The 26,519-nt window shown below is 38.7% G+C and overlaps 1 protein-coding gene across 7 annotated transcripts in view; it reads left to right on the top strand.

The window, feature by feature from the left end:
• The window catches only part of TRAF3 (TNF receptor associated factor 3), a 70,132-nt gene that overhangs the window by 677 nt on the left and 42,936 nt on the right, over positions 1-26,519 (top strand). For 2 of the 7 annotated variants that reach the window (XM_027637964.1, XM_027637957.1), the window contains exons 2-3: positions 68-212; positions 840-895. The gene's annotated coding sequence lies outside the window, so the exon portion shown is untranslated. Of the gene's footprint in view, positions 1-67; positions 213-610; positions 896-14,492; positions 14,603-20,892; positions 21,088-26,519 lie in introns of those variants that run through there. The other 5 variants (XM_027637958.1, XM_027637960.1, XM_027637959.1 and 2 more) reach the window with 5 other exon arrangements.

Here is a 26,519-nt window from a genome sequence, read left to right as displayed (position 1 = left end):
GGGCGGGCGGCGGGGGCCGGGGGCACTCCGGCGGGGGCGCGGCGCTGACCGAGGCATCTGCTGCCAGGCAGGAGCCGAGCGCGCTGCACCCGCAGCCCGTGCCGGGACCTCGGCGGCGCCTGGTGCCCGGGGATAGATCAGATCAGCCTGCGGCGGGGCGGCGCGGACTCCTCTCCTGCCCGGACGCACTCGCACTCCAGGGCTTTCTGCAGGTGCCCCTTTTCACTTACTTATTCCCGCCTCCCCCTTTCCCTTCCCCGCGCCTCTCGCTCTTTGCCGCGCTCCCCGCGATGCGTGTGCCTGTGCGGGGAGGGGAGGGCAGGGAGGCGAGGCCGGAGCGGGGAGCCGGGAGCCGCGGCGGCGCTTGCGGCGTTTGATGTGTCGTTTGAATGCAGAAGGCTCGCTCGCTCCTGGCTCCCTCCATATGCAGTGCTGGGGGCGGGCCGACGGCCTTTAAAGGGGCACTGCCGGCAGCGCCGCGCCTGGCGCGGAGCGCGGTGCCGGCTGCGCCCCCCCGGCTGCCGCTGCGGCGGAGCCCCCGCCGCTGCCCGGCCATGGGGCCGCGCCCTCCCCGCCGCCGGAGCTGCCCCTCATCGCCGCGGGAGGAGTTGTATTTTCACCGAGCCCGCCTGCCCGCACCGGCGCTGCGCTATGCCCGCCTGCCTGCCTCGTCTGCTGCGAGCGGAAAGGGAAAAAAAAAAAGTGTTTTGTTTTCACGCCATTCATTTCGTGCGCTGATTCGCGACGCCGCGTTTTAGCGCGTTGAATGAATCGCCGTGTTGTAGGTCAGGGAAAAATAACGAATGTTTAAAAGTTTATACTGAGTCATTCCTCTGCAGATGAACCTATGACTGACTCATAATCTGAGAACTGCAGTGGCTTGTAAGATAGGAAGGTAAGGCATTTACGTCTTGATTTATTTGTATCTTTGAGTGCCTGAGATCTGATTTATCTGCACAAAACAAGAGAAACTCTGTTAATATTAAGAGGCGTAATCTCATGTTCTGCCGATCAGAGCTTGTGTGTGACGTGACGGACTGTATGTGCTCCTCTGCATGGATCTTTACCACGCATTAGGGCATCTTTCATCTTTTTCTGTTTCTGTAGTAGTAAAATGTGGGAAGTTCCAATGATACAATTTGAAATATACCGTCTCCTTGGGTCCGATACTTCTCTGGTTTGTCGAGATCTAACTGAGCCTTGTATATTGTAATTTGTGCGGTTTTTATTCCTTCAGTAGAAGTGTGTGGTTTTCCTTTCAGGTTTGTCCCATAGGGTGCACATACCATCACTGAGCACTAATCTGAACTTGCACTCATAGACCAAAAAGGAGCTTTATTGAATGATGTGAAGGTGTACTTCAGTGTTTAGTTTAGATAAATGAAATAGTATCATTTGAAATCGTAAAAATCTGTATTTGAAATAGCTGTTGACTTGCCTGGAAGCCTAGATTTATAGTCTACACTGATGGTTGGTTAGAACTAAAGAATTTATAGCATATACCGCATCTGGTCCTTTAAAATGAACCGTTGGCTCATACCGCGTATGGATTAATGTATATCTAACTGTTATTTATGGTGATTGTGGAGAGGGCTCTTCATTTAAGATGAGAAATACTTGAACCTTTGGACGGAATCAGAATTTTTTATGTCTGAACTGGGAAACCCCTTGTAAAGCTTGGTAACGGAAACACTGATGTATCATGAGCTTGGGCATTGCAAGCAGGCGGCACTACGGGGTTATAAAAGTTGTGTTGTTCCAACACGAGAATGGTAGGTGTTTTACTGAAATATGACTTGATAAGAAGCTTCTTATAATAGCTGGACCTAGAAAATAGAATCGTAAAGTTCATTCAGTAGCAATGCAAATTAATTCTAATCAAAAGAGGGTGCTAAATGACTCAGTCTTTAGGCTTTCCCGAAGTCCTTCTTCGTTAAAGTTTGATGATACCAATTCTGAGAAGCCATTCTTGTATGGATTCAGAGAATTTGATCATCGTGTAACAATATTTACTGTTGATACCTTCGAAAACTCTAAGATGGCAATAGTTAGCATCAGTGACAAAAGATTCTTTAGAAAGTCTTACCAGTCCATGCTAATATGGTTTGTCTTTTAAATGATTTTAAGATCTTGTTGCATTGTAGAACTTTACACTGTTCTTGTCCATAATGAAGACTTAGAAGAGGAATGTGGGTTCTTTTTTTCAGTACCAAAGTCCAGCTGTTCTGTTAGTAGATATGGCAATGCTGAAAATACGAAAAGCCAAAAATCTTAATTTTTAACTTGTGTTGTTAAACCACTGGAATATAAATGCATTGATAAGTAGCCGATCATGGTTCTTTTGCAGAAGAAAAGGCAATTTAAAAATAAAGTAGACTTAAATCTACTCCAACATCCTAAACTGGCTTTGTATTAATAGATATTGTAAGAATAAAACATTTTGATCTCTCGTATCTTAGATGATGTAGTAACTGGATTTCTTTAGGTTCTTTTATTGTAATAATGTTTCTTAGTTGAAGGTGCTGCATCTTATGATGTCTGAAGACTGCTCGTTACACATTGGTTTCAGGTATCTGTACACTTATGCACAGTTCCTTTAAAGAATTGCCAAGGCTTAAGTTTGGTTTGGTTTTGTTTGTTTGTTTTTTTAAGCTTTGGGTACTTCATGAATCTGATGCTTGCATTTGAAACCTCCTGGCGTTTTTAGTGTATGGCTCAGGAATATCAGAAGTGGTGGGAGAAATTGGAGATTTCAAGATGTGATACGGGGAAAAGAAGCCAAGTGAGGAAGAGTTGTGTGTTTTTGTGCAGCAGAATAAAGGTGTGATTGTAGCACAAGAGAGAGTGTTGTAGCTAAACTAGGTTTTATCTTACACTTTTTACCCTATGGTGATGTAGAAACTTCAGTAGTGAGGGGCTGGCAGAGAGAATATAACTGGTCTCCCAGCTGTGCCTGCTGGAAGCCCAAAGTCAGTATATTTAATTTTGACAAATCACAAACATTTCATTTTCTTCTATGCCTTTTTTCTTTCTATGGTAGAAAGAGAAAGGACTAGAGAATTGGGACGAACAGGGAGTCAACTTACAGTGCAGGGTCATTAGGTGCCTGCAATGTAGGAAGAGGTGCTCTCTTGTAATGGGAAGGAAGAGAAAAAGGAAATAAAGACAAAAAAATCCTTAGAAAATCTGTAAAGAAAGTATACAGTGGAAACATCTTAGAACCTAGAGAGAAAATAAGGCAAAAGGTTATTTGGTATTGGAGAAGTGTGTGTGAGAGAGAGAGGGAGAGAGATTTGTATAGTCTTTGAGGGAGTGTTTGTTTTCTTCCTGGAGATCTCTTCTTCTGGATCACTGACAGCAAAATATTGTTGCCACTGTGACTTCAATTGCTACTGACTGTTGGCTTTGTAACTAGGTTAACAGGGCGAGTGTCTCTAAAATTACATACAACAACTGTAGGTCACTAATCCTCTCCACCCGCCAAAAAATGTTAAGCCTTTGATTTCCATGCTGTTTTTCTTCCCTGCTGCTTTACTGTGCATGTATAAAATGTGTTTTTAGTAGAATTTCAAGTTCTGCTGTTCATCTAGTCAAGGCATCATGGGAAGCGAAATTTCAACACGTTAGTGTGTGCAGAAGTTCAGTTTTGGACATGTGTAATGGCTTCCATCCCTGCCTCACCCCTTGTACTGAAAACTGGGGTGTTGTGTACTTTGACATCAAGATTGAATTTTTGCAAATTGCAGGCGTTAGAACATCAGTAGGCATAGCTGTTGGAATGCTTTAAGTTGGAATGTTTTGTTGTTCCAGTATTATTATATATAGTTGATTTATAAATGTTGATTTATGAGATAATGTTTCCTCTATACATCAGAGAAATCTATGTAGATTATTTACAATGATAAAAGTTGCTAATAGTTCTGTAGTATAATTTAAATGCTCTGAAATGAATGTATCCTTTCACCTACAATAAATATAGCAAATGCTTCAGTCAAAAATATTAGTGAAAGAAGTCATGAATCTTCCATTTTATGTGCTTTACTGATGACTGTATGGAAGCTTATAATTAGAAAAGTTTAACATTTGGAGTAATACTGAAATTTGTGGTTTCTGCATTAATATGACAAACATCTTTCTGTAAGTAAAATATGTGCACTTAAGCTCCAAATGCCATGAGTCTTTACAGCTTTCTTGGGTCTCTAGTAAAAAGAGTTATTTGGATTTGGTCTGTCTTGAAAAGCATGTTGCAGATGCTACTGTAAGATAAGAAGTGCCTTCCTGATTTCCGCTTTGTTCCTGCAAGCTTGGACATCTGTCAAGAAAAAGGAGATGGTCCACTGCAGATACCAGTGTAAAATCTAGGAGACCTGGAGTTTGGGTTTTGTTTTTTTCCCATTCCTGTAGATGTGTGTACTACAAGTCATTCAGTTAGGGCAAAAACAATAAGGGTATTCGATGTTGCAGGGCTGAGAGATGTGACAGCATGTCTGAGTCCCAGGAGCAGAAGGGGGATTCCAGTCCAAGTCTCCTACTTCCCTGAGCAGTATTCTCATCATCAAGCCACAGGCCAGTTAAGAGTAGTGTCACTTCCTTCTCTTGAAACTTTTTGCCATGCCAGGAAAAATCAAAACTCGGTGTGCCTAAGAAATGGAGCAAGAGGAAATGTGATGTCTCAGTCAAGTGATTAGGACTTTTTTTAGGATTACCAGGATGAGTAAAGACTAGGAATCTGCTGATGCTTCATCCACTCTTTGGTTTGTTGTTTTCTGGTGCATTTGAACTCGATGTTGAGGTGCTTCCTGAGGTGATCAGCCTTGTGAAGATGTTTTCTTAAGCATGGAAGATGTTCTGGGGAAAAAAAAGATACTTGGGTGTCACTCAGGTTAGGTGGTAGCTGACCAGGAGTTCTGAAAATAACTTTGCAGCTAGTGGCTTATTTGTGTCTGGCTTCTTGTTCCATATACAGACAATTTTCCTGGTCTATAATAACATGGGAATAGTGGTACTTTCCTATGATCTGAGGACATAAAAATGATGAGGTGCTGAGACCCAACAGGGCAGTACAAGTCTAATCTGTTGATAAATGGAGTGAATTACAAGTGGCTGTGTAGAGGCATCCAATCCTGCCTCCTCTGCAATGCTGTGCCATCCCAGCATCGTGAGACAGGAAGCAGCACTTGTTTCACTCTTCCACTGATACCCACAACAAACAAGCAGTGCTATATGAAGCTGAGTGTACATGACAGAATTTGTCAGTGGTTGCTGTTCTGGTGCTTGTAGTTGTTCTTGGCTTTTTCCTTTGGATGTTCTAGAGAAGTAACATTTTTTTCTTGTTCTGTGGAACCAGCTTACATGATAATTGTGCCTAAGATAACTTTGTAACAGCAAAGCCCAGCTCATAAACCAGATTTTGGCATGTGAATGGATTTAGTTTTGTAAGCTCATCTATGTACATGAGAGAGAGAGATAATTAGAACAATTATTAGACATTTTTATAATGAAGATCTTGCGTAATGTACCAGTTTGACTGTACCCTCTCTGTCTTTCCACAGAGAGGAACCTTCTGAGATTAGGTTGGTTTGGGTGTTGTGCCTTGTAAATTAATGGCTTGCAGATGTAAGTCTTGATTTTTTTCCTAGGAAGTATAACTTTATAATTTTCATTTAACTTGTTCTTGATTTAATTTCCTTTAAACCATCCCAAGTGACTCCTCTTTCTGCATTTTATGCTCTTCAGTTACTAATGGAATGCTTTTGTCCATGCTGTGCTTCTCTTCCAAGTTGTTTGGCCGAACAGTATAAATGCTCTTAATTTCTCAAGCTGGTTCTTCTGATTCTTAGAAGTGGCTTATTTTGACCTGCTTTCAGTCAGATCTCTTGGAATTTTGGGGCTGTTAAGGGATGACTTTCATTCTAAGGTCGTTTCATCCTTACACTTGGGCAAAGTAACTGCATTTGCCCTTTTACTTCCATTTATATCAGTTTTTTCCCCTCTTGAAATACCCGTTTCCACAATTGTAGTTACTTTCACACTTCTGGGTAATAGTTTTTATCTGCAAATCTACTTTTCTTTGACTTCTCTGTAGCTACCTGCTTCTTTGATTCCTTCCCTACCCATCTCCCACTCCAAGTGAATTACCAGGGTCTTCTCTTCCAGGTCACCAAGGATGCATTACAGTGTACCCTGCTATTATCTGAATTACATATGTCTTTATATCTACGCTTGCTCTCATTCCATCCTTTGTACTGTGCTCCTTTCTGTTCAGCACAACATCCTTAAGAGAGGAACATTGTGCTTTTGCCTGGGAATGTTTCTGTTGTTATGACTGTTGTGGTTGAACTTGATTAGGACACCAGTTTTATATTCAATACGCACCAAAGATAAAGTGCCTGTGGTTGTAAAATGACATGTTCTCAAAATGCTACCATTTGACTGTCAGTTTGAGTAGAAGGAAGTTGGATACCTAAATAAATGAAGACCTCTGAGTTGCATGTGTGCATCTCTAGCAGTTTTGGAACTCTTTGATGCAGTAGTATTTTCATTGCCTTCTAAAATTCAGTGTTTTAGGGGAGGGGGGAAAAAAGGGTTTGTGCTAACTGTGTTTGAAGCTAATAACATGCAGTATCACTTGAAGTCAGCAATATCCTCTCTGTTTTCTGTCAGGAGTTGAATCATGTTTCTATCTACAGAACCTGAGCATGCTATATTTCATATTAGCAAATATGTCTCACTACTCACCAGTGGTGTCAATATGTGATGGGAATGCCAATGGATCCTGTACTGTAGTTCAGCTGGTAGATACTGCTGTTGTGTTGCTCATACTGCTTGGTGGGTGGTTTTTGTAGCTGTGTTATAGCAAGGTATTTTGATACTCTTTCTTGAGCATGGACAGAAGAATGCTTTTGCAATCTCTAGGAAGATAAAAGAAGTTTATTGTTATTTGTGTATTGAATTTCATCAGCTATTTTTTGCTAACTGGGACCATAAATTTCCCCTATTCTTCTTTCCTTTTTGCAAATTCCTGAGAACTTCACTTGCATTTTGAAAAGATTATTTAGGCATGCAACTTTCAGTATTTTGTCCAGTAAGATTTTGAGGGAATTTTGGGGGATTTACTCTGTAGGTAGCTTGTGTGGTTTTGTTTTTGGTTTTTTTTAAGGGGTGGGGTTGTTTGTTTTGGTTTAGCTTTGTGTGTGCTTTTATTTGCTTTTAAAGAAAGATTTAGGACAAGCAAATAAATATCTACCCTTTGCATTCTGTATATTTTTTTCTGAGGAGATGCCCTCAAAATTAATGAGGAAGAGGCTTGGAATTGCCCTGTTTGTGCAAAAACTCTCCATGTTTTAGTTGACCATTCTGAGATGAGCTGGGGCAGACAGACTTTGAAAGTCCTCTGAGATAAACATGAAAAGGCAGTTATTCTAGAACAAGTGTCCATATGCTGAATTAATTGGAAAAGTTCGAAGTAGTTGAACCCTTGCTTACAATGTTGTGATTTATGTAACAAATAAAGAGAACAAAAGGCAGTGAGGGGAAAAAACCCGACTCCTTATGGATCCAGTTTATACATAAGTTCCATCATGTCTCTTTACAGAAGATAAATGGTGGAAGTTGACAAGTTATCATGCTACACACTTTATTGATGCTTACAATAAATTTCTCTCCCGTGCCCCATATTATATTTTGTAGCAGAATTGCAACCTGAAGATGTCTGAGGATGCTTAACTTCATCTTAAGCAGATGTAGGTAATGACTTTTGTTGCTACAGTTAATGTGGAGGTTTGTCAATGTTCTGTTCGCTTTGGAGGTACTGACATCTCTATTTTGCTTTCATAGGGCAAGTTGAGACATGCCTAAAGTAGCTGTATTTTTAAGCTGGCACTGCTGCTTAAGTGTTGGGGTTTTTTTAAATAAAGTCTTCTTAAAATCTTATCTCCTGGTTAAACAAATGTCTCGTTGTGCTTAATAAATTTGTATAGGAAGGTAATGTGTGTGTGTGGGGGGGGGAAAGGACTGTAACTGTCTGTGGAGAAATGGTTTGGCTTCTCTTGTAACTAATCAGATTTTATAGAGTATTAAATAGGCCATGTGCTAAAGTATCAGTTGTTAACACCTCCAAACTAAAATGTTTGTCATGTTAAAGAAGGGGAAATATTGGTGAGCTCTCCATTAGGTGGTGCTGCTGGGATTGAAATATTTATGTACCTAATGGAAGCAGGCTTCTGCCTGGAACTATTTCCATGTCTGTGGTTTTTTTTTTTTTTAAGGACTTGTCTTTATTAAAATACTTTCCAAAGTAAAATACTTTGCAAAGTATTTGCAAAGCAAGATACTTGCTAAAATGTTGGTGCTTTTTCAGTTTGAAATGAATAGATAAGATACTAAAAAGACAGGCTGTTTTCATGGGAAGGAGGTATGGAAGAAATCAATCTCGTGCTGTTTGTGTGGGTGATTAGATTTTAGGAGCTGCCTCTGTTGTAGCTCTCATCTGTTTAAGTGTTGACTCTGATATGTTCATGCCCTGCTGCCGTGTAGTTGGGGATACTGTAGCATTGAAGAAATTCAGTGACAAGAAATACTTGATTTAAAAATCCAGAAATCAATTAGACTGACCATTACAGCAGAAACACCCTTATGAATCTTTTATTTGAGTTCCTATATGCTTTTTGACCCCAGCCACTAGCATTTCTTTTTAAAGAGCCATGTTTTCACTTAAACACATAATGGTGGTATTTCTCTGCCTGAGCCCTGGCTAATTAATGATTTTAGAAAAACTTAAGGGAACAAAGATGGTGTCTGCACACAGAGGCACTGAGTACCATCTTAAATAGTGATGGTCATCCCTGATGGTCTGAAGTTGATGCTTGAAAAGTGTGTGATCTTCCATATGGCCAAACTCTTTGTCTGCCAGTTCTACACATGACTGGGATATTTTAGGGCGTCTAAAGTTGTACTAAACCCCTGCAATTAGACACCTGACTCTCTCTGCAATAGTTAGAGTTGAGATACATATTAAATTAAAAAGAAGTGCATTAGCAAGTGAATTTAAGTACTCTTTGTTGTTAGGATTCCTTCAAAGATAGAAGGATGAGGTTGCCGAGGTCTTTGAATTCTCCCACAATACCGTGTATCAAAAAAAGTATCAAAAAAAATCCCAAACCCTAATTTTTTAGAAATAGTGTTGGCCAAGAACAATAGTCAGTCACACTGGGTTCTCTACACTGGGTAGAAATATTTTTATGTCATTTACAGAATCAAGGTAATCGTGACCAGCTAGCAAAATAAGTTTAGTACCATTAAATAGCACTGAGCAAGAAATGCAAGAGATGCATTTTTTTCTGAAGAGACTGAAACTAATTTTTTTTTTCTTTTGAAGATGATGTAGCTTAGCAAGAATCCATTTCTTGGAGTTAGAAAGCTTAAATAATTTCAGATGCAGCAGTGGGAAGCCTAGCTTAACAGACTTGACCTGAGTTTAACAGCTTTTGAAGTGGTGTGGGACAGCCAGTGGATGTCACATGTAACTTTCTATTTTCAAAGAAAGAAATTGAGAGGTTTGCAAAAAAATCTTTGACTTTCTAACCTTGGCCAGGGTTAAAATGTATGATTGTCAGACGCTGTTAGTTCCTCAAAATATAGCAGATTGAAGTAATAGGCAGGGCAATGATTCTCCTTGGTCTTTTGGAATAGCTCAAATGGGGAAACTTATCAGTTACGTGATAACTGGAGAAATGGACAAGCTGTTGTGTGAGAGAATTTGGCCATTAGTGTTTTATCAGTTTCTAATAATAACTTACAGCTTGCTAATAATAACCCTCAAAGGGGTAATTAAAAGATAGTGGCTGTGATGTCATCCAGCCATACGACTTCATATCAAATGTGAACTTGTCATTCCTCGGTTACGTGATTGGCTTCTTGAGTGAGGCCAAAGCCAAAGGTGGGAATGAATCAGGCAGAAAGAAACTTGTGCTTGGTCACCTTGAATAGAAAGCCTTGATTCTAACATTGCATTAGGATGGTGTATAGACAGAAGGGTGATAGTATTCTACACTCCATTAATAGATCTTTAAATACTAACAAAACCTAGCCTTGCTTCTTCCCTCCTACCTTGACTTTCAGCTCATTAGGAGATTACCTCTGTGCTAACAGGCTAAACTTGGCAATTAGCAGAATTTGTTGTTGCATTTTGCTGTGCTTAGATTCCAGATGGAGGAATAACTGTTGTTCCTACAGCCAAAATGGCATCAATAGCATGTCCCAAAGGCATATTGATCAGTGAGGGCGTAGTTAGGACAGTCAGAGAAGTGACAATGTATTGTAGTGTATTAAGCTTGTGTCTGTTTATTTTCAGGTGAAGAAGGTAATGAGGGGAGGCCTAGGGAGTGATAAGAGCAGTACTGTGATACTCACACCCAAAAGTGATTGGGGTGGTGAAATATATTTCTGTTTTTAAAAAAATAGTAAATAAACAAATGATCAAACATGAGATTTGGCGTAAATGATGGAGTTTATTTGCAGAGGTATCTTTGAAAGATTTGTGGGACATGCACTTCTGTGTAAGAACTGATTGACATACAGGAAAGCTCTTGATAATAAATATGGATGCCTGTCTTGAGTTATTAAATGAAATGCTTGAACCTGATATTAAGACTAGATGTGATGTGTCAGTCTCAATGCTGTTACCAGCAGTGAAGTGAAAGTGTGTCTCCTTCCTTCACTCTTAGAGTAGACCCAGAGCTGCAGAGTGCTGGAACTCGCTTTGTACCTTGGGTAGAGTTTAAGTCACCACTGAACACAAGTTTTATATTGTGTGATGTTGTGAAGTGAACTGTAAAAACCAAGGAGTCACGATATTGGATTTTTTTTTTTTGTTACTACCACAAGCATAGTAAATTCCATGGGAGAGATGGGGAGGCCAAATAAAGATGTATCAATATCTTAATGCTGCAATTACTCACCAGGGCTCAAGCATCAGAACCTATTGCCAAGTATTACAGACAATAAGTAAAATAGAAAGAAGAGCTTTTATTGAGTGTTTTAATAACATTTCTGTCTGGCCTTATTCCCCGTTAGGGCTCCCTGAGTCTGTATGATACACTCTGTAAACTGAAGTTGTCTCTCTCTCTTCTTCTTCTGGTCTGTACTTTTTTAGAAACGTTTTTAAGAAAGCTTTAATATTTGCATACAAGTGACTTCTGAGATGCCATTTCCCTACCACAACGCTACATGTCCAGATGTTCACTGCAAGAATAAAGAGGCCAGCGTATAATGGCTGAAAATTAGTACAGAAGAGTTCAGCTCCCATTGTCCTAAGCTTGTGTAGAGTATTAATCTGTTTTCACTAACTGGAATGAGACTGGGGTCATTGTTTCTGCAGGTACTTAGTATGGACATCAGGTCCTCTTTGACAGTATTTCAGCTTTGCTCTGACTGTGGTAGAACTAGTTAGACACTCCAAACTAACTAACTTCGTAAAAGCAGGAGGATGAGAATTGATATTATGCTGATGACTTTTCAGCATTGTGTTTACTGATAAAACTGATCCACTACCAGTATGGAATGAGGGAAAAATGCATAGAGGAAGTAGATGTTGGGATGTTACACATTTTAAATCAGTAACTAACTACCTGCAATTTGCCCGAATGTAATTGTGTCTGGTGGTTGTCTAAACACAGAAGGTTTCAGGGTTGTCGCCAGTCTGTGCTCTGACTCGTGGATAGTTAGATTGAAGGTATAAAGTTTGGGAAGCCAATATGTGATACAGGGGGCTTTATGTTCTTATGCCTGCAGGCAGAGCACTGTAGAAGGATACAAGTCTCCTTTACAGAAATAGGAGTCTTTGAGGTGTGTAGTGGTGTTCTGCCTGCTTTCATCTTCTCCTTTTTCTCATTCACCAAGGGCTGGACTATAGACTGAAACACAGCTGTTTGCTGCTGCTGCAAGGATTTATTTTTCTGATCCATCCTTTGCCTCTGGTCTAGGTTTTTCATTAGTATTTTATTTCTTGTTTTGATTGGTTTTTGTTTTGTTTTTAATTTACATTGTGAGTTTTGTGTTTTGGATTATTGTACTGAGATTCCTCCCTGAAGCACATGGAGATAGTGTTAGGCAAGATCTGCTGAGGGCTCTTTGCCATTATGTTCCTATCTGAATCAAGTCAATATGGTGTGACCTTAGCTTACAATAGTAGCTACAAGGATTCTGAGCTCTGTAGGGCTATCTTGCAAAGTAGCAGATTAAGCTTGCTCCAGCATGATTTCCACATGCCTGACACTCTAGGAAGAGCTGTGCTTCCTCTGGAGATTTGAAGTCTAGCAATTGCCTTAGGTGGAAAACCTAAGGCAGACCGCAAAGCCCGTATTCTTCTGGCTGTGGTTTTTTTGATAAGGCATACAGGGAGTGCAGCCTGCCAGTTCGTGGAGGGTGAGAGCTGATACTCCATGTGTGGATAAAGATGGTGAAGTCCATGTAAGAACAGCGCTGTCAGGACTGACCAGAAGAGTGAGGGGAATTTTTAGCTATCCCAGGGAACTTAGAGCTGTGCTACTGTTTGCTTTCCCTGTGAACTGGTGGACACCTTGGGAACTATCCTGAGGACCCAAGAGGTTGCTTTGTTGGTTACAACTTTTTACTTGAGCAGTGCAGCCATATTGCTTGTCTTGGTCTGTGTGCTCCAGGGGGAGAATTTAGGCCTTCAGAAGAACGAGTGCATCGGCAGATAACAAAAAGAAACATGCTATTTTATTTTCTGTGTGTACTTCTTCTTTCTCCATAATTACAGGTTGGTTCTGTTGTGCAGTGGAGGCAGCTCCCATAACTAGGTTTCAGTTTAAAAAGAAGCATATAGTTATTTGAGTCTGAAGACCATTCACATTCATTCTTCTGTTGCCATCAACATGACTTTTTCTGGCAAACACATAGAAAAAATAAATTGTCTTTGAGAAGTGAGGTGGGATGTCTTGATGTACTGTGGGGAGATGAGAATGTTTCAGTAGGACAGAATGCTTTACGAAGGATTTACATCCCCAAAAGTAGGATAAAAAAGTAAGGGCCACAGAAACTGTTGTTCATATATTGCATTGTGAAGCCCCAGCACCAAGGGTTGGCAAAAGATGAACTTAACTTTCTGCATTTGAGCTTCTAATGATATGTGCCCCCCAAATACTTTGTGGCCTGCTAGGAAAGTTGTATTGCACTGTCATGGTAACAGAATTATACTTCTCCAGTACTAAAACAAATGTGGTCTCTGTGCTTTTGAGACTTTACGTAGTAGGCTTTAGTTTATGATCAGCTATGTAATTTAAAGTCTCTTAAAACTCTAATTCTAATAATTGTGCATTTATGATCCATGACATTCATTCAAAATATTTATTCAACTTCCAACTTTCAGAAAGTTGTATAATGAAAATACTTACTCTTAAGTAGCATTAAAAGTATTTTAAAAGCAGCAACTAAAACATAATCTGCATTTTTAAATTGATTGTTTTTAGCAGAAATAGAGGAATAATATGACCTGTGAGATGCTTTGAATGTACTCTTTGATTTTTAAATATAACCCTTAAGCTGTTATCACCTCTCTGAAAACTGAGCAAAGATTCCTTCATTGAAGCTACTTTACTGTGTTTGAGTGAAGTGGATTTTATACTGTAGTTGTATTGCAGAATATTTTCATTGCTAGAAGAAGCAAAGAACACCTTTCAATTCATTACTGACTTACTGTAGGGATTCTTGGCTCTCTTGTTAGCTTTTAAAAGTAAGGTGAAAATGGAAGACATAAGATGGCATCATGCTTTCTTGTAAATCTGTTCTGACTGTTTCACTAGTCCTAATTTTCTACAAGAATAAAACTGGTTTTTTAAACTACTTCAGTTCTTAGTGTCACAGTTCAGAAATGGCAGCGATGTGCTGGCCAAAATTTTATGTTGGCTAATATGTTTTAATACCATTTGATGGTAGTCTAAAAACCCCCTCTGCTTTTAGTGTTCGCATTTCCAGTCTTTAATATCGGAATGTAAATCTTTCCTGTGCTGAATAGGTTGAAGTACAGTAGTCAGTAAATTTAGACTCGTGTTGTGAAATGGAGCATGCATCTCAGATAGTTTCTTTTCTTGGTTTTGGTTTAGGTTGACAGAAGTATCTTTACATCTGCAGTTTCTGGAAATTTAAGAACGCTGTGAACCTCTGACCAATAAAAATTTTCCCATTATGTAAAACATTCTTGTAGATTAGCTTGACTCCCTAAGTGGTGGTAGTGGTGACTTCCTCCATGAGGTAAATAGACTTTGCAATTTTCTAGTGAACTAGTAAGTCTCAGTGCAGCTTTTTGATTTGCTATAGTTTGTTATGGTTTGGTGCAACCTTAACCTACTATTTCTCTTTTCTGCCTTCAGGCTTTTGAGAATTGTTTTTGTATATTAATAGGAGATGCTTGAAACCGACTTGACTTGTTTGTTTCCCAGCAGGAAAGCCTGAGTGCTTAGGCTTTAGCTGAATCAAGACCAGCTCTCAGCAGTGGGAAACAATATATTAATCTATTGGAAGCACAGACTGCAGTCTTGTGTGTCACTGGGGTTTGTGTTGTGACTTTTTTTCATGTAAACAGGTAGGTAGGAACAATTCTTCTGCTGTATATATTTTTAATATGTACACTTAGAAACCTCATGACAGTTGTGTGAGTTGGGGTTTTTTGTTGGGTTTTCTTTTTTTTTTTTTTTGGTAGTATTTGTATCATTGCATGAAACTGTAAAGTACCTTGTTCTCCTTTGTGTTTTGACATCTTTTAAGTTGATGGCATTAATTTTACAAATCGTCTTCAGTGCCTGGACTTATTTTACTTATGAGTGGGGGTGATACCTCAAAAGTCAAAACAAGTTTCATTCTCATTTCTGTAAGTAAACCCTCTTTTAGCCTTGTTCTTTCTTATTCTGTGTCCTCCACATGATCAGAATGGACTATTTAGCAAGTTCTTCTTCATTCTCTGTCTGATGGACTTAAGTTGCATGATAGTATATGGAGGCTTGTTTTTTATAAATATTTTGTTTATTTCATAAGTTGTATTTGCAAGGAAGGTAAGCAAATTCTTAGCTCCATTTCACACACACACAAAAAATCTTTCCTTCAGATGTTTGATTTCAAATAGACTAAAAATATTGAACTCATAGGTGGTAGCCAGCTTCCTCAGTCAGCCAAGCCTAATTTGGAAAACTACATTATACCTTAGTTGCAAGAGGAGAAAACATCTCGAATCTTCTAAACAGTACATTAAATATGCTTGGGTTTGTGCTTTCCTTCCTTGTTCCACTCTGCTTTTACTGGAGTTTGAAAGGAAATGATACCTCTACAAAAAAAAGTTAGTCCTGTTTGCCTTCAGTTTAAGCTTTAAATTAGGAATGGATAAAAGAAGTGAAACATGCTCCTTTCAACTTCTTGACATGAACATAGGGAATTCATCAATCCTTCAGGTGAGTGATGAGGGTTGTGTCTTTGGAGAGTAGCAGCAGGTGATTCTCTGGGTCTACTCTGTGGCCTGTTCCTCAGAACAGGTGCAGCTTTATAAAGCTGGAAGGTAGAGAGGCTCTTTAAAAATTCTGTGTGGAAATGGACAAAAATAAGCTTTTTTCTACCCTAATACTAGACAATGTGTTAAGCACTGTGACTAAGAACTTCTTGTCAGTAATAAATTATGTGAATTAGTGATGCTCTTTATATACGGAAGTTCATGTTCTTGTCACAATAAGTTCTTTTTGTAGGTTCACATAACAGTATGACAAGTCCTTTCTAGGTTGTGATTTAGATGTAGCATCTGAAGAGTGCAGGAAGAGGAAATAGCCTGCTGGAGTGACTGGATACTCTCTTGACCTTTTCTCTTTCTTTCTCACCTTCCCACTCTGGACTATGAACCATTTGTGAAGCAGATTTGATATCTTTGTGCAAGATTTTTTCCTTGACCGTGTCTTCTAACTTACTGCTAGGTGTTTGGTGTTTTTTTCCTAAGAAATGCAGTGTGCACACCAGTTCCTGGTGTGTGAATGCCAGCCAGAAAGCAACTAGGCTGTCTTCAAATCATTCTCACTGTCCTGAAGCCAGATATGTTAAAAAGTCTTAAGATGCTAGTCTTAGACTAACTGCAGAAGCCACAAAATAATTAAAGATCTTATTTTATCATTTAAGTTTGGTTTTTAGGGGAAAGGGGTATTTTTGGTCCTCCTTCTTCCCAACTTTACCAAGAGTTTAATTTACATAATTATGTGTGTTCCTTATTTCTAGTTATTTTTTCACTTTTGGCAGTTCCCAGCTTAAGACTGGAGTCCTGTTGTACAAGGTAATACATGTACAAGTATGTGAAGAGATGGGAACTTGGTAGGTGTCCAGGTAAGATCAGAGAAAGCACATCTGTTCCTTGATGGGGGAGAACAGAAATATACAGAAGTGCTCTAAGTCATGCAGAAAGCCTGTTAGCTTTTCTGATGTTTTTTTTTTTTCTGTTTCAAAGCCAACAGGTCTTTTTCCTTTTTCAAATTCGAGATCATATTTTTAAAATGTGGTATGTGATGTGGTCTGCAAACCAGGGAGAATATTTGAAGCTACATATGACCTTTAGTGATAAATTATTTTCAATAGAGACAGGTTTAAAATAAAACTAATTAAAACTTTGTTTGGGAGCCTAAACTGAGTATATATTGTCCATTACAGGAATTTCAGTGTTAGCTAAGCCGTGTTAGAAGAAAAACTGTAAAACTGCTGTTTTAGTGCATGGGACCTTGGGAGCCCCTGTGAAGAATAAGCAAAGGACTTGTGCTCAGCAGTGAGAAATTAATCTTCCTCCCATCTGTTGGTGGGGGAGTGGGTAGTAGTTATGTTCATTGTGTCTTTGAGTCTGCACCTATGTTGCCCATTATGTTGGCCTTTTAAAGGAAACGTAAACCTTGTGAAACCACGGCACTAAAACCAGCCAGCCTTTGCAATGCTTTGGGTCAAACCCCCAAAGGAGGCATCTACCTCTAAATTCTCTCATTTCCTTTCTGCTTATCCCCATATACCATGCTCTGATTGCTGCCTGCTGCCCCTCTCCTGGGGGCTGCAGCAGAAGGTGGGGAGGTGCTGAAGAGCTGCTGGAGGTTTCTGAGCTTTACATGTCGTTGTCAGCGTGTTTTCAGTCCTGCCTATTGTTCCTGTGAGGCCAAACTAGAGAAGACTGGGCAGGATCCTCCTGAAAGAAGGACCTGGATCTCCAGGAATAATAGATTGCTAATGGTAGGCAGCTGGGCTGCGATGAGCTAAAAGATCTGGCCTTGAGCCTGGCTCTGCAGGATGCAGAGGGAAGGAGGGGTGGAAAGCAGTGATGAGCCTATTATTTCAAATGAGCCAACAACTGCTGATTGACACTGAGGGCTCATTGTTGCTCCCTTTACTCTTAAACGCAGCTGTGGAGAATGAAGAAGTTGGGGGGCAGGAGGGGAGGGATAAAAAAAAAGCTAACTCAAATTATAAATTAGACTCTTAGTGTCCAGAGAGGCAATGGGCATTAATTAAAAAAAAAAAAATCTGTCTGAATACAAGAGAAACTTTTGACTGGGGATGCTCAAACACTGCAACAGGCTGCCCAGAGTGATAGTAGAGTCACTCTCTGTGCAAGTGCTCAAAACCCAATGGGTCACTGTGCTGGGCAGCTGCCTCTGTCTGACCCTGCTTGAGCAGAGGGGGTTGGACTGGATGGCCTCCAGATGTCCCTTCCAACCACTGCCCTTCTGTGAAAGCTTCTTTAATATTTGGATGTATTCTTTAGCTACTGTTTTGGAACACTTGGGAAATAATTACAAATGCCCCTGCTGGGCACTTGTCTCACAAATGCTGCTGCCATGTAATCACGGCAGTTTTAATTGTATAGGAAAGCATCCAAGTGCTAAGTAGTTAATTGACTAAACTCCTTGATTTAGGCAGCAAAAGCAAAAAAGAATCCACCAACATCACCCCTGCTCCCTGAACCTAGAAAATCCCCAGACACCCTAAACCTTAAAAGACTTTTTTAAAAATTCCTTGAAAGGTTATGAGAATAAAAGGTAGCTTTAATGTAACTTACAAGAAACAAAATTATTTATTATCTTCCACTAATTCCTTGTAGTTTTACCTACTATCCCCAAATTATCCTATGAAAAATGAAGTAAAAAATAATCAGGAACATGAGAGGAGGAACAGCAGAGAGAATGCAAAGAAATCCCACCAAACTCTGCAGTTTCTTCCTTTCAGCCCTCAAGTAGGAAGACACGAGATGATTTGAGTGAACTTTCCTGTAGCTGTGTTTCTTTCCTAGGCTCTTTCAGCCCTCCCCGTTTGCACTTTACACAGCCCTCAGAAAGACTGCAGTGCAGTGGTTGGCAAGAAGGGAATTACTAGGAGGGAAAATCAAGCTATAGTGGTTCCTCTTACAGTGTGGTGTGCTGAGATCTGCATTTTTGGAGAAGGTAATGAAAGGCTGCCTTTGGGTTTCCAGTTTGGAAATCTGAATGCTTGCAAAAAAGGATGTGGATAAGATTTCATTAAATGTCCCTAGAGTGTGCATGGCATGCTGGACAACCACTAAGCTCATTGATGCAGTGGTTTGTTATTTTATTCTGGATACAAAACACCTGCAGTTTCTACCTAATACTTTTGTTTTTAATATTCTGTGCTCAGAGAGCGGAGAATAAGGTAAGGTGCTTTTTGTTGCCTAACATATAAAGGATAATGGAAGTAATTTCTGCATGTTGTAGCATGCAACATAACTGTGTTTGTTAGAAAGTAAAAATTTTGATTACCTTTTTTATTGCTTGTAACTCATTGAAATTCTTTGTAATAAATTCCCTGAATTATCTAGTATATTAAAGTTAAGAAACAGTTATTTGTACTTCATATGTATTAAAAGATTTTTTTATTATTTTTTTTAGTCGGTTTTCATTCTCGTTATATGATATAATAAGGAATTATTTTCAAGAACAATGTTCTGGGAATGTTCCTCTTTTTATGTTAATCTTAAGAGCTAAAAAGCTGATCCTTTCTCTGCCTTATCGATATCTTTGGATTTTTTGAAATGCCAGAGTTTTAAGGGTATAGCACTGTCATAATGCTGCTGTTCAGCTGTGGAGTGCACTTGTTCAGGAAGAATGAAACTTTGGAGGGACCTGTATTCTCTGTGATTTGGAAGGGGTTGTTGGTGTGTTGGGAGGGAAAGGAGAGGCTGAAAGTGTAAAACTCCCTGTGCTAAATTCAGATTTATAGCTAAGAATACAAATGAATAATAACCAGAGTCGCCGACATAATTGGTGTCTGAACTCGGGATGGGAGCTTACGAGTTTTAGGACTTCAGTGTCTTGCTGATTTACTGTATAAATGTTTAGTACAGAAATTTATACTTTGTTTGTGACATCTGTAGGAATTCTGGGCTGATTTGTAATTTATATACTATTCTGGTGGGGAAAGTGTTGTACAGTTGCCGGTCTCCTTTTTGTATGAGTAAGCGCTTATTCCTGTAGTTTTCGATAAATCTCATTGCTGGGCTATTTTTCCCAGCTACTGTGTTTCTAGAAAGAGCCAGATCGGGCTTTCCTTGGCCAGTGTTTTTTTTTTTGCCAGAATCTGTAACCAGTCGTTAGCATGTTACTTAATGTAATTATGGAAAATAGCATGACTGCTACTTTTAGTAGCAAGTAGCCTTTCTTTTCTACCTCCTGAGGACCAAAGGTGAATTGTAGCATGTGACTAAGATTAAAAAAAAAAATCAGAGAGCCACAAAAAATGACTCATTTACAGATGTGGAAGTTTGTGGCATTTCTCCTGACTAGATAAACGTTATCTTGGTCTCATGTTACAAAGTTCCCATGCTTTAGCTGTGGCAACGGGAATGAAAGCCCAGCAGGTTGAGTGGCAGGTAAGCCTTTCTGTGTCTGTATGACTCTGTGTAACTGCTGAGGCTGACCCATCTTCGCAGCATTCTGTGCAGGATGACAGCTGGGAGCATGCTGCCGAGCTGGGCCCTTGGTGCTGGTCTGCTTAGGGTCACCTGGGAACATCACCTCTGCCCTGGCACCACGGAGTAGCTGCTCACATCTCTCAGAGTTCACAGGCACTGTGGGACTCTGTGGTAGGTGGATGCAAACTTCGTTGGCAAGAGTTGAGAAACTGAAATTCTTGTAAAATGTGGTTGTAAATGGTAAATGACCAGGTGAGGTTATTGCTCTGTGGTTACAAAATGTTGGCCTTGATATGTATATATGAGAGAGACTGTGGGGGCTTCGGTGGTGTGGGCATTGTTGTGGTATTTGTTGCATCTGAACTTTACTGTCACATTTAGGAATGCACATCAATAGAGACTGATGAAGATTTGTATTACACTTTCAGACTATTTTCTTCTTTTTCTCTGTGCTTGTGAAAGTTCCAGGATCAACCAAGCTTTTCCAAACCAAGTTGCTTCCTTCTAATGATCTCTTGGAATATTGTCATAGGGTGGGTTTTTTAAGAAACACTCTGCAGAACAATTAATTTTTTTCCCAGAATTGTGTTGATGTTTTCAAATGGAATTTATCAGACTGTTTCCAAGAAAATGGCACTGCATTGAAGATTTTATACAGTCTAATGATACACATTGTATCTGAGTGGAAAAGTTTGTGTGTGTGTGAAAGCAGGAAAGAGCTGTGATTTTTTACTTTGTTCGTGTCTTTCTTTAATGCAGTTTTTTTTAAGTCCTTTAGGAACAATAGTGGAAGAGAAGAAAACAGTGTTTTAAAACTCATGTTGATAAGTTACATATAATGTTCTGTGTTATTTATCTTAGGTTATTTTTAAAATTTATCATTAAGAATTAGTTTGATATTTCTTCAGTTTCATTAGAGCCAACTTAACAAATGCTGAGAAGCCTGTTGTAGGGTTTTTGAATGAAGGTAATGTAACTCAAACTTTTTCTTTCTTCAGGGCGAAGAAAGAAACCAGGCAGACTGTAGCAAAGCTCCCCTTATTGGCATGAGTAAAGAGAACCCTAACAGAGCACTGAGAAAGCCTATTCTTATTTCTCCTCAAGCTGTGGATCAAATGAGATTCAAATAAAACAAAGGAAATGTAAGCAATCAGAGAGTCTTCCAAATTTGGGGGAAGGGAGGAGTACTAGTGTGGGAAGAAAAGAAGTATTCAGATTTTGATCAAGAAAGCTGTTGGACAAACTTTGGAAGTCAAGAGCTTTTTTAAAGCTAACAATTCCCCTTTTAATGTTATAGTCTCTTCAGTTGTCTGTGAAGGAGAATTGTTATGTGAGAAGGAGCATATAATTTTCAGACTGATACAGAGGTTACCTGTTAGCAGGTAGTTAGTGAGGAGTTTAGAAAAAGCAGTAAGAACAAAGGTTGGGCAAGAACTGTCAAAGTTTATGCCATTCTGGCAGCAACTGTGATAGCGATAACATATTTGAATGGAAAATGGTCTTGTAACCTGTTCTTAAGGTGAACCTTTTCTAAAGAGTACATTCTAAGAAAATACATATGTTTTATGGGATCTGCTAGTTTGGACACTCACCTTTAATCTTCTAATGCCAGTAACTTGTGGGTTGCTTGAAACCACGTTCACACACATGGCATGTTCTTTGGTGGCACTGCCACTGCTTTATGTGGCTGTGATACGGTAAAATTCTTGCTTTTGTTTTTAATGTAAGGTTTTTTTGGTGGCTGGGAAAAATCTCAGATTTGTCAAGCATGAAAATTCCGATAACATTGGATAATCTTTGAAGAAGATTTATTTGGAATTACAGCTTGATATACTTTCTCTCATAGGTTTCTTTTGTCTTCTGTTTTGGTACATGGCTGAACTGGGCTGTACTCAATGAAGATTTCATGAGCTTGCTAGTTAATTGTTAGGAGACAAATTGCTGCTACATTTATTAAGGAGTGTGTGATTATTTTTTGTTAATTTATTTTTTCCTCCTAAAGCATGAACGTTTGGATAGAAAAGAACATTTTATCTGAGTGGTCTTTTTACTGCATTTTGAAGTAGGTTCTTAAGACTCAAGCAAAATATTTTTCTGCTTACCTGCCATCTCAAAGTTTACTGAAAATCTCCATTTTGCTTTGTTTTTAATTCATCGTCTAGTCATACACACAATATTTCCTCTTTACATCAAAAATGTAATACAACCCTTTGAGGATGAGCATTTATTTTGATGACCTGGGTCTGAATTTTTGTGTTCAATTCATTCAGCATTTCACTGCTCCTATGATAAAAGATAGATGCTAGGAGTATATATTCTAAAAATCTGTGTTGTTAATTTTTGTGTTGTGCATCAAGGTGGAACTTGAATGTGGTAGTGGAGGGCTTGATTGAAACTACTGAGCAAAACTCAGCAGATGAGAGAAAAAAAGGGGCAATATGAAGGATAGCATATGAGTACCAAAGTTGTATTAAGAGGTGAACACTTACGTGCTTATTATATCTGGCTTATATCTGGAAATTATTTTTAAAAACTGGATGATGACATATCAATAAAGATTTAAAATTTTCTTGTCCTTTTTCAGCTGAACTTAATATACTGTGGATTTGCCTTAATTACATCTGTTGTTGGCCCTCTGTCTTCTGTAAGCATGCTAATGAAATCCCTTACTTCAGTGAGACACAGAAGCTGTTGGGATTGGTAACATATCCTTGTTCCAAAATGGAATAGCCTTCACTTTTACCAATCACAGCCATCGCCAGCACAGCTGTCAGCACATAAGTATAACTCTGGTGCAGTCAATACCCAGGAGAATAAATTACTGAAACTATATGAAGAAAAAAATGCAGTGTGAGTTTACATGTACCTAGTTTAATCATTTTTTTCCCCCCTGAATAACTGTCCTGAGTGGTGGAAAATTGTTAAAAAAGAACAAAACCAACCAAAACCCGAGTTTTGACACTGTATGATTAACCTGCAGAACTCACTGATCTGTGATAACAGTAAGAATTTTCTGCTCTTGGCCTCAAAATAATTGCTTGTAAGGCTAGCAGCTGTATAGAGGAAATGCTTTAACATGCTTTGGAGCTACATTTTTTTCCCTTTTTTTTTTCCTCTTGCCTATCCACTAATATGTTGTAGCTACTGTATAATGATGGAAAAGAAACCCAGGAACTGGTTTGTGTCTGGCTTCATGGATCCACGTTGCAGCATTTTAGATGTATTTTGGGACTTTATGTAGAAAGTGCATTTATATGTTCTGAATTGGATTAAATTTAACACTTTTTTTGGATTTTCTAAAGGAAGTAGTAGAAGAACTTCCAAAACAACGTGAAACAGGCAGAAGAAAGGATTCTTCAGAGAAGCATTTACAGTGTTAAGGTGGTAGTTCTCCTTATAGAGAGAGATACAGGTATCTTGACCTCTCTAGCTGTTTACCTATAATATTATGCCTAGTGTTTTAGGATCCTGAAATTGCTTCATAAGATCATAAAGCATTAGAGGGTTCCGTTTCATTGGAAAACACCATAAAAAAATGTCTTACGAAACTAAGAAGGGTGGGCAGGTGATTTCTTCTTATCCAGACTTTGAGGAGGATTTAGAGTGGTGACAAATCTCACTAGAAGAGTCTAAAAATAATACTTCCTACTGATGTAGAACACTTCAGGCCAGGGATGCTATAAAAGGTAAGCAACGCTTTGCTTATTTTACAGTTTAAGGGGAAATTAAGTGATAAAGTCTTAAAAACGTGTAGCCGTTCAGTAGAATTTGGGGGGAAAAGAAATCCAAACTGCTGCTGTAATATTGGAAGCTTCATTGCCTAGATACAAGTTATTTACAAAAAGTGGGGAATCAGCACTATCTCCTCTGAAATGTCATTAGCAGTGCAACATCCTATAAGCTCTAATCTTAGAACTTAAGCCCCTTGCTTTAACAGTGAGAGTCCTCTGCATACTTCTAAATCTGGCATTTGCTCCAGTTGGAAATTATTCTTTGCATTCTGTATATCTAGAGTGTGCCTATGTGAATCTTTATAAGTGTAAATTCTCTGAGTATTCTCAGTGTCTAGTGTAACACCTGGAGGCTTTCAGGTTTGAATTTTCAAAAATAAAAATGCATGTTTAAATGTTAGATTGCCATGAATACATTGAACAAAATTGCTCTATTCAGTATTTATTTGGTAGAGGTGAACATGATTTCATTAATATTAACTAGAGAAGCCCTCAGGCATTAAGCATGCAAAAAGAATCTTCAGCTAAAAGTGTCAACTTCATATTCCAAATCTGAAGACACAAATCTCTTTAAGCCTTGTGGATGGTGTGGAAAGCACCAGTTTTAACATGTCTCTGAAGCAGCAGCAATACTGTACAGTTCTACCAGAAGTTTCTTGGAAAGGTTGCTATCACTTCTATTAAACTTCTTTTGGCTGTGTAACAGTGATAAGCACTGGTTTTTGGGTGGTGATGTGAAATTTGGGTGGTGAGAAAAATGCACAAGGTACTCTTAAAATCTTCACATTAAGTATATTGTAAAGGATAACATTGTCATAGATTTTTGTTAATTCTCTTAAGCCAGTGCAACAGAAACCTTCAAGGGACCTGGGTTTTTTTTAAACCTTAGTAGTATCCAGTCTGAACCAGTGCTGTAGAGATGGTTTGTTCTCAGGATGTCAACAGTATCAATTGATCTGAAACTCCAGATCAGCAGTTAATATAAACCTGCAGGCATCAAATACGAGATTTAAGGTTGGAAAAAAATAATAAAGTAGTTTGTTATCTGGGAAAGTAATCACAAAGAAGAGAGAAACTAAGAGAAACTGGGACAAAAGCTAGAAATTGCAAGGAGATTCCAGGTAAAAGAAGCTCTTAATGAGACCTTACAGCTGGGAAAATGAATACTGTCATACACCAGAAGGCACTTGTGACTAACATAGACTTGGCTTTCAGTAGCACATTCCCAAAATCTGTATTTACTACAAGAGGAAGTAGTACATTGCTGGGAAACATGTTTTGGGAATCTAAATCTTCCATTTTGAAAAATTAACACCTCAGTAAAGGTGAGAAATGCTTTAGATAGCAGTGAATGTGAAGTTCTCGTTATGAATGCTGTGACAAATCTGGATTAAGGGTCTATGACTTTGTCAACCTTGGTTTTTTTCTTCCTGAAAACTCAACTTCAGTAATACATTTTTACTAGAGATGTAGAAATTGAAATGCCCTTCAGTATAACTAGAAATACTAGCACAAGTGGTCTAGAGGTTTGGGAGTTCTTTTAATTTTTTTTTTTCTGTGGGTTTTTTTTCTTTCTTCCAGATTCCATTTACAAATTTCACTTAAGATTAGTGAGAGGTTGTGCATGAATGAGTGTCTTCCAGGCAGTTCAGTGTTAAATAAAATATTCTGACAATGTCACTTGCTATTGTTAATTTCTAGAGTTTGATTAATATTTAGGGCAGTGTGAAAAAGTATATATTTCATACCTGTGTTCATAGTATGCTGTATTCAATGGGATAAAATGGAAGAGCAGGAAATGTTTTATGTGGGTGAGTTAATTTCCGTAGAAGACAGGATAGATAGATTTTTTTTTTTTTTTTTGAGCTTTGGATGTAGGGTTAGAAATCTTACTTTGGTTAGAGTTGAAAGAATTTCATGTGGAAGTGAGATGCTGTGCTCTCAGTTTTCTGGTATGGTCATTTTTAGTTCCACAGTTCTTGGTTTCAGTGTTGAATTCAAAAAGTTCGGAGCCATATTTGAAGTTGCATTCTGTTTCATTTACCAGCTTCCTCTGAACTCCTCTGTGTTCAGAATTTCCTGGGAGGATTATTTTTGTTAAAGATGAGCTGCATTTTACAATTAATTAAGTAATATTTTGTGGGGATTCTTGAGAAGGTAGTTTAGCTGTAATTATTCTTAATAAGCCTCTTGAAGTGCTTTGGTTTTTTTCTTTTTATTTGTTCCTCTCTGACACCTTTGCCTTCACATGCTTTCATCTAATAATTTTAGAAGATGAGGTAAAAAATTTTAAGACAGGTAGTACTTCTGCTGAGATTTCAAGGCTGGATTCATTAAGAGACAGCACAGATGCCCTCTGTCAGGAACTGGCAATGCAGAAAGTATTCTTCATGCATTTGGCAGACAGCAGAGTAGAAAGATAGACTTCTGATTTGAAGAATATGTGTTGCTATTCTGATAGACTTCTGAAATTTTGTTAGATTTGAAGCTGAAGATCTCTGATTAACAAAGTGGAAAAGAGTAGCATTGATCGATAGGTCTTGGTTTAAAAAAAAACACAACAAAACAAAACAAAAAAAACCAAACCAAACCAAAAAACCCCAAAAGGTTGAAAATAACTTTAAAAGATAGCAAGGATTTCTTGATTCCTACTTGGTGGTTTCAGAAATAAAGAGACTTCGGGATCTGAAGTTGCTATAATTTATTAAGTGAGTTGTTTCTGGTAATCATGCAGCTGATTTTTCTTGAAGGCACACCTTGGGAGGAAAAGGGGACTAGACTGGATCACTAGAGGATGACACATCTTTTTCTAGGGCTGTATGCTTGGGCTGGAATGATTTGGA

This window comes from Corapipo altera, unplaced genomic scaffold, assembly GCF_003945725.1.
Source record: "Corapipo altera isolate COAL_440 unplaced genomic scaffold, ASM394572v1 23, whole genome shotgun sequence".
NCBI lineage: Eukaryota > Metazoa > Chordata > Aves > Passeriformes > Pipridae > Corapipo > Corapipo altera.
Note: the sequence above shows the minus strand (reverse complement) of the source record. Positions and strands in the feature narration are given on the sequence as shown.